The sequence below is a fragment of the Natrix helvetica genome (genome assembly GCF_964273705.1).
Source record: "Natrix helvetica genome assembly, chromosome: 4".
NCBI classification, from domain to species: domain Eukaryota; kingdom Metazoa; phylum Chordata; class Lepidosauria; order Squamata; family Natricidae; genus Natrix; species Natrix helvetica.
Genome location: NC_138550.1, coordinates 157,467,635 through 157,476,477, shown reverse-complemented (window position 1 = coordinate 157,476,477; position 8,843 = coordinate 157,467,635). Strand labels below are relative to the sequence as shown.

General features: G+C 43.2%; 1 long non-coding RNA gene across 1 annotated transcript; it reads left to right on the top strand.

Annotated features, from left to right (window-relative positions):
• The first annotated feature begins 235 nt into the window (after positions 1-235).
• On the top strand, positions 236-7,278 carry LOC309391870. Its single transcript, XR_014175347.1, has 2 exons — positions 236-434; positions 6,683-7,278. It is a non-coding gene; the product is annotated as an uncharacterized lncRNA (long non-coding RNA).
• Positions 7,279-8,843: the final 1,565 nt, after the last annotated feature.

Here is an 8,843-nt window from a genome sequence, read left to right as displayed (position 1 = left end):
CACATTCAGGATACCCTCTAGGTCAGTGCATGGAGCTCTGCCCGGCTGGAGAAGGGGGTTGTGTGAGTGCCTGTTCCACCCCCAGCCTCACCAAGCCCTTGCGCAGCTCTCCCAGGGCACCGCTGCCACCACGCTCCGAGCATAACTTCCAAACTCCAAAACTCCACTGCCAAGTCTTCCAGCATCAGCCGCTCTAGGAGTGCTCTCTACGGTGGGCCAGCTGCTGGAAGACTCTCTGTTTGTATGCAACATGAATGCCAGAACGTGACAATCGAGGGAAGAATATCTTGCAAATGGCAGCGGGAGGAACCAGTCTGCTTGAAAAGACAGCAAGCATATGCTGGTGTCGCTACTGAGAAGAGATGAGCTCTGGATGTTTCAGGATGCTTTCAAAATAATTGGAGGGCTTCTCCAAAGCAGCACAAGCAATTGCAGTAATGGCCAAATTGTTTCAGATTGTTGGCATTATGCTAAAGAAGTTGGATAATCTCCATGCATTTGTTCTGCCTTTCTTAAACTTTCTTTTGGAAATGCTGGAGTGCAGAGAAAACTTTGTTCTCTTCTGGCTTAACAACGGTTTTCTTTAAACTCCTGCCTTTGTGGATCATGTCTAGGAATTAGGGAAGTTAAGATTATAGACCAGAGATGGTATTCTGACGGTTCTGAATATCAATTCACCCGAACTGGTAGCGGAAAATGGCAGGTGGCCATTTCTACGGCATCCCATTTAGGCCCTTTTCTTTTAGGCAAAGTGCATGCGCGGAAGGCAAAGTACATGTGTGGAAGGCAAAGCATATTGTACGGAAGGGGAAGTACATGCGAAGGTGAAGCACATGTGCAGAAGGGGAAGTACATGCGTGGGTGATTTCCTCATTATTATCCCTACCGGTTCGCAAATGTGAGCGTCCACGCATGCGCTTCGCCTTCACATGTGTGAACTGGCAGGGAAGGTAAATAAATGCCACCCCTGGTATAGACTAGTTGCAGGGTTCCTGGGACACATGTATATTTGCCTTCATTCTCTGTAACTAGTGTTTCTCAACTTTAAGACATGTGGACTTCAACTCCCAAGAAATCCCCAGCCAGCTTACTGGGAGTTGTACTTCACATGTCTTAATGTTGCCAGGTTTGAGAAACACCACTGTATATAATGGGAGAAATGCAGTAGCAATAGCACTTAGACTTATATACCGCTTCACGGTGCTTTATAGCCCTCTCTAAGTGGCTAACAGAGTCAGCATCTTGCCCCTAACAATCTGGGTCCTCATCTTACTGACCTTGGAAGGCTGATTCAACCTGGAGCCTGGTGAGATTCGAACTGCCAAATTGCAGGCAGCTGGCAATCAGCAGAAGTAGCCTGCAGTACTGCACTCTAACCATTGCACCACCGCGGGTTTTGGCCAGGCATCCACAATGTCACTCAACTGCCTTGTACATCAATTAAAGTGATGCAAGAAATTGCCAGCTTCAATTAACATAGGCGATTGCTTCATGTCCCATGGACTGGATCCCCTATCTCCGGCAAGAATCTCTATAGCCGATCGGATGATATATAATTATGCTATACTTGCACCAAGGAACCATCACTCATTTGATACAATAATTGACAGTCTGTATTATCATGACTAAAGGTTATTAAAACCCCCACCATTGGTGTTTAATGATTAGTATATTCAACTTAAAATTGCCTCCTAATCACACCTTTGGAACCTCTCACCCCAGGGCTGGGAAATAGCAAGAAGGGAATTAATCTTTGTGTTTCCATTTATTGGAGAGAAAGGGATTATAAGAGAGTAAGAAATGTGCAATCGTCACAGCATCTCTGCAGTCATGTCATCAAAATTTAGGCATTGGGCAACTGGCATGTAGTTATCATGACTGCAGCATGGGGAGGAGGAGGGCTCTGATCATCATTTATGATCTTCCCACAGAGCACCTAACAATCAAGGTCAATAGGGAAAGCTGGAGTAGTCACTTAACAACCATATGATTTGCTTAATGGTGGCAAAATAAATGGTCACTAAAGCAAGCACAATTCACTGAATGACCCCATTGTTTACTGATAGAAGTCCCAACCCCAATTGTGAACATAAACTAAGGATTACCTGTTGTTGGGGAAAGTATGTGCTGTAATAAAGCATTGTGTACAAATCGGCTACAAAATGATGTGTCTAGGCCATTTATTGTCCAGGCTTTGGAGAGCAAAGAATCCTAACAGGAACATATCTAAAATAAAGAAGAAATCTAGTAACTGCAGCTGAAAAGGAGATAAGCAATATTATCTGTGAGCATACCTGAGAATTCTTCAGTCTGGACTGGCCTGGTCAAGATGGATTTATTTTCCTTTCTTGCATTGCTACATGGAGACCTCCCACGCACATATATCTTGACTAAGCAAGAAAGGGATTATTTCCCTTTAAGAAGCAGTTTAGAAAATTAAGATGTAGGGATGAAATAAGAGGAGCAGACGCTGCCAGATGACAGGTGGTAAAGATAGAGGACAGTCCCTGAGGACAACTAGTTCAGTCCGGAAAGAAAAAAGAACAAGTTTGCCAGAAGCTTAATTTGCAGGAAATATAAGTTTGTTGAATCGCTTTTCCAAGTGACAAGTTTCTTCTACTCTACCATCCTTTGAAGCAGCTAAAGAGGTAGCTTTTTACTCAAAAAAAATGCAATGTACATCTACCAACCAGTGAACTTCCTTCTCTATCTATTCTTTATCATGATTGTTGATCTGATTAATTCAGACATTGTAGAGTGCTTTGTAATGCATAGGGTGGTAGCCCATGCTGAGGAGCCAATTCCATTAGGATGAGTTGCCCCTCCCCTGTGTCCAAATATAAGTAAGCATATTAATGGGCTTGGAAAAAATTATGACTTAAGTGTGAAGGTGACAGGCAAGGCATTATAACGTAGGTCCTCTATATTTAGAGGCTACCAGTTCTCATTGGTGGCACAAATTACCAGACTCAGAATAACAGAGTTGGAAGGATACTTGGAGGTCTTCTAGTTCAATCCCCTGCTCAGGCAGGAAACCCTACACCATTTCAGACAACTGGTTCAATTCTACAGAAACAGATTAACAGGGTTGGAAAGGACTGGCGTTGAGGTATTCACAACTTCTGGAGGTTCAAATATCCTTCAGATATAACTTCAGATATATTAAGCAGAGACCTAAGAAAAGTAAAGGAATGAGAAGAAGTGGACATTAGTAGCAAGATGGATAGACTTAATCATAATGGCGATGGAAGTATTGCTGGAAGACAGAATACAGAATGGAAGGAACCTTGGAGGTCTTCTCGTTCAATCCTGTGCTCAAGCTGGAGACCCTATACCATTTTAGACAACCAGCTATCCAAACTCTTCTTAAAACCTGAGTTAGAAACAGATTACCATGGAGGAAATCTTTGTGGTCAAACTATGGTGCATAGTCAGTTCAAGGAAACTTCAGCTGTACTGAATAGCTGTAAATGTCAGGGTTCCTAATTAAATCAGAGTCCAAGGCAAAGTATTGCTCAAAGTTCCAATTTATTAAGAGAGCCACGTTGGCACATCTGAGAAAACCCGAATCTGAAAGCTTCCTGGTTTTTCCCACCCAGTTGAAAGTTCATGATCTTGCCCCCACATCCACAAGTCCATCACATGGTCCAATCTTCCACTGCCATGCTGGCAGTTCCACCCATCCAGTTCCAGTCAGGTGCAGAGGTGCAAAGACAAAGGATGACCTTGGCTTTCTAGAAAGAATTTTGTTATGGCTACATAGCATCTAACTCCGTACAATCCCCCCTCCCATTTTCCCACAATAGAAACGGCATAGTAGAATAATAGAAAGTGTGTCAGGCCAAAGATCCAAAGGAATCTGGTTGCAGGACTGAAAGTAAATTCTGTCCCCAAAACTAGGGGTGTTAACTCATGTTGTCATGGCAGCATCACGTGACATATCAGGACTTTTTTCCCCGTCACTAAACTGCACATGGCCAGCGCGTGATGCATCCGACCCATAGGCTGGGAGTTTGACAGCCCTGCCATAACGTCCCATCCACTATTTCTTTTAGCTTTCATTATCCACTACTGTGTAAATATCAACTGTGTCAATCATCTCTCCAGCAGCTTCCCTGTCTCCCCTTACTTTAGATTAGTCTCAAGAGAAGTTGACATGAAGTAACTCCTCCTAAGGACATTTTCTTTTGTTGTTGCTTGGCCAAGGGTCAGGCTGCAGCCAGAAGCCAAACAAATGGTTCTTTGAGGAATCTCATCACTTTGAAGGTGCTTCATCACTGGAGGTTTTTAAGAGGAAACTGGATAGTATTTTTTTTCAAATTGTATAGGTCGCCGTCTTGAGCAGGTTGGATTAGAAGATCTCCCTTCCCAGCTCTATTCTGATTGATCTAGTCTAAAGATAAGGACCACACTGGTAGGTAAGGAGAATTTTAAGCTGTATTGTTTAACCGTAGCAGGCAAACTAAACAAAAATACAAGGAAGCGTAACAGACCAAGCAAGATGTTCTCCAGCCAGCTTCTGGAAGCCCCAGTTCAAGCAACAGAAATACTCCAGTTCTCATGGTACATATCACTGAGCACTCAAACCAGTGCAGAAGCTCAATTTAATGAGTAATTTTCAGGCCATTTATTGAAATTTGGCGTCAAGATTTTGTGGCCTTGTAAACCCCCCTCTATATTTTTCCCCATAATGAGGAAATGCTACAAAATAAAAGACACTTATATACAAACCCCATAGCTTGTGAGCCATGTTTTCTTAATCCTCTCTTTAAATTTTATGCACAACTTCAGCCATTTGTTTTGTGATCTGGGCTCCCTCAAAGAACTAAGGGATAAGGAGGGGAAGTAGAGATAGTTGGGGGGGAGGGTTGTAGCCAAAACAAAACACTTTCTCTTGGGAGCCAAGGACGTTCCAGCAGGCGCTTGGAAGGAGGGGGCTGAAGTCACCTAGCAACTGGACTGTATCCCGATTGGGCCATGTGACTGATTGTTTTGAGAAAGTGGAAAACTTTTACTTTTAATTAGGTGAAAACCGTGGGAGTTTTCAGAGTCAGTTTTCACCAGCCTGTGCCAATATGGCATATCCAATAAAGCTATTCTTTGAAGAATCTACATGCCTCGGGGTTCTGCTTGATGTGGGTATGTTACTTGGAATCCTGACATTTGCTTCCTGAGCCTGTAAAAATAGGATCATACATTTAGTCAGCTGTCTTCCACTCAGAAGCTCACTCCAGGGTCAAGAGACCTGTTCTCAAGAGAGAACTGATGTTCCTCCCTTGGACTATCACAAAACACATGATCCACACTCACCAAACATGATAGAGTTAACCCAACCCAATCCTTCGCTGGAATTAAACAGCCAAAGCATTCCTCCTGACCTAATTAAATTAAACTGATCCCAAATTAGACGCAGGCCAATGAGATAGCCATGAGCTCATCAGTAGCTGATGCCCATCAACTAGAGAAATGCATTTTGCCCACAGCGCTGACCTTAAACTGATATTTCACATCTTGAAATAAAGATTATGACAAAAGAGCTTATACCATAACATTCAGCTGCCAGCTGCACTTTACGATAATGAAGATTCACTGAAGCTATCTGTTAATGGGGACATTTTCAGGGTTTATTTATTTATTTTTTTGCTTGTCAGGGAGAAATGTGGATCTTATCATTCACTCGCCATATCCCTCTGCGAATATGGGGTGACCCTGAGAACTAAAATGTAATTAACAAGCTCAAGAAAACATATTCAGGACCATGCATTGCACACGTAAAACCTGTCCCCATCAAATCCTGTCCCTAAGCTTCATTTAAAGGGATTTAGCTGGCTTTAGATTATTAACAGAATATTAGCAGAAGGATGGCAAGCACTTTGGAGATCTTCCTGGATTCGGGTTTTGTTTTTTAATTAGAAAGAGCTAGTGCAGCTGATGAGGTTCTACCTTACCCAGGTGAGTAATGAAACATCTGCAAGAAAACAACAGAAATATGGGAGCTGAAGTCCACACATGGAAGTCCTTGCTTGCTGGGAAATTGAAATCCTTCCTGGCTGTGGAATTCTGGGGGTTGAGGTCCACACAACTTCAAATTGCCATGGTTGACAAACGCTGCTATATACTATGGCAGGGATGCAGCGGTGGGTTTCACCTTTTATTACCACCGGTTGGCGGTGTGCACATGCGCTCCTTTTGTGCATGCACCTGGCCCTCTGTGCATGCGCTTTGCTTGCGCATGTGCTTTCCCTGCATGTGCCCAGCTTCAAAAATGTGCCTAAATAGGACAGCATAGACCTGCAATTTCTGCTACCAGTTCAGGCAAACTAGTCCGAACCGGCTGAATGCCACTTCTGCAGGGGTGTCAAACACAATTTCATTAAGGGCTGCATCAGGGCTGTGGTTGACCTCAGGGAGGCTAGGGCGACTAGATGGGTGTGGCCAACTGGGTGGGCATGGTCAGCCCGACACCACTGGCAGGTTTCCTCTTTGCATTGGGCCGATGCCACATTGGCCCAATCTTTCCTCTTGGCACTATGTAGACTGGGCCGAAGCCACACTGGCCCAGTGTTTCCTCTTCGTATTGGGTAGACTGGGCCAAAGCAATTTTCCAGGACAGCCCCACAGGCTGGATCTGACCACATTGCGGGCCTTGTGTTTGACACCCCTATACTTTTGTCTCCCGCAGATTGCTTTCATGGAAATACCCACCAGGCGAAGGAGAAAAATATCTCATCCTGCATTATATTTATTCAAGGTGTCATGCACCCTTTCGAAAACATGCAAACTTGAGGGCAAAAAAAGCAAGAACTGGTTTTTGCTTCAGGCAAGAGTTTCAAGCCGCACTCAACTCATCTGCTGCTGGCACAGATCATGCCAAACTGCCTGCTGCTGTTGCTGTTATAAACATCCCCCTATCTCTCTGGAGCCAGCTTTTCGGTTTCCAGATGTGTCAGACTGAGGATATTTACGAGGGAGGAAATTCCCTCTTGCGGGATTTGTAGCACACAGCCACGGAGCGATGTGATCCCTCTTCAGGGCCGATTCGACTACAGGCAATTCTTGGACAGTTGCCCAAGGCTACAAATGGTTGGGCGAGAGACGTGAGGTTGGCCGCGATAGTGAAGAATTCCAAACTTCGCCAAAGTAACTCTTCCAAAGACGCCTGTGGAATAACAATGCTGCGTGGCTCTAGATTTGCATGCCGAGCATGGTAGCAAAGGATGATGAATGTCAGGGAGCATCAGAAGGAAAAATAAATAAGTAAAGTTGCATTAAATAACAGCTGTGTGCCGTTTGGGTTTGGTTTTTTTCCTCCACCATCTGCAAATTGTTCCAGTAACTCTGGATTCAGGAATGATGGGCCCAGGAGTCTAATTCTTCTCTTTTTTCTTTTTTTCTTTTTTTTCTTTCTTTCTTTCTTTCACCTTTTCTTTCTTTCTTTCTCCTTTTCTCTTTCCTCTTTCCTTTTCTCTCTCTCCTTTCTTTCTCTCTTTCTTTTCTCTTTCTCTCTTTCTCCTTTTGTCTTTCTCTCTCCTTTTCTCTCTCTCGTCTCTCTCTCTCTCCTCTTTCTCTTTCTCCTTTTCTCTTTCACTCCTTTTTTCTCTCTCCACTCTCTCTTTCTCTCTCTCTTTCCTTTTCTCTCCTCTTTCTTTCTCTCTTTCTCCTTTTCTCTTTCACTCCTTCTCTCTCTCTCTCTCCTTTCTTTCTTTTTCCTTTTCTCTTTCTATCTCTCTCCTTTTATCATTCTCTCTCCCCCCCTCTCTCTCTTTCTCTTTTCTCTCTCTCTCCTTTTCTTTTTTCTCTTCCTCTTTCTTCCTCCTTCTCACACAAATAAAGCCAGGAAAATAGTTATCTCACTGCAAATATTGTTTGGGGCATTTCTGCAGCACATGTCTCACTGGTCCTTATCAAGTTTGTTTCCATGAAATTCTCAGAACTTCTCCTATGAAGCAATCAGTAATATATGTCAGACAAGGTCAAAAAAGTCACAATGGTAGCCACAACCATGCATTCAAAGCCCTACCCTTGTTTACCCATAGAAGAAAATACCTGTTTTACTTATGCCTTCACCTACCTTTTTTACCCGCATCATGTAAAGATGTCTGCCATATTTTCCCATTTTAGGTAGTCCTGACTTATGACCGTAATTGAGCATGGAATTGCAGTCATAAGTCATGCTGGTCATTAAGCAGATTGTTGCATGACCATGCCTGATTTTATGAACTTCTTTGTGGGGGGTTAAGCATGAGAAAGAATGGAAAGTTTCCCTTCCACCTTCAATTGAGGTGCGGACCGTCGCCCCTCCTTGTTAGCATATCTCCAGATAAGAAATAAAAAACGATAACATGTTCTAATTAAAACAAACTTTAATATGAAAATTAAAAAAAACAAATCTATCTAATTGTTACATTTTGGCAAGAGCAATTTTCGCCCATCTTCTTGGCAGACGAACAGAAGATCAGAAGTCTCTGGAATGTGTGATGTATTAAGAAACGTGTTAAGAAGCATGCGCAGTAAATCACTTGCTGATAAGACCTATGACCTGCGCAGAAAATCTTCAGCTCGGCTAGCAAACAATTAACGCAGTGACAAAGCAAATGACACAGTTATTAAGCAAATTGTCCTCAATGGGTGTTTTTTTTGCTGGAAATCAGAAGTAAATACCGGTTTCTGGCAAATAATGTTGCAAGTTGTGTTCCCATAATCGCAGAACACTGCAAACCTCTATAAATGTGGGCTGGATACCAAGCACCAAAATACAACCACATGACCATGGGGGGAGCCGGGCCATTGAAACCCTGAATATGGGTTATAATTACCTTTTTAGGGGTCTGCCATAACTTCAA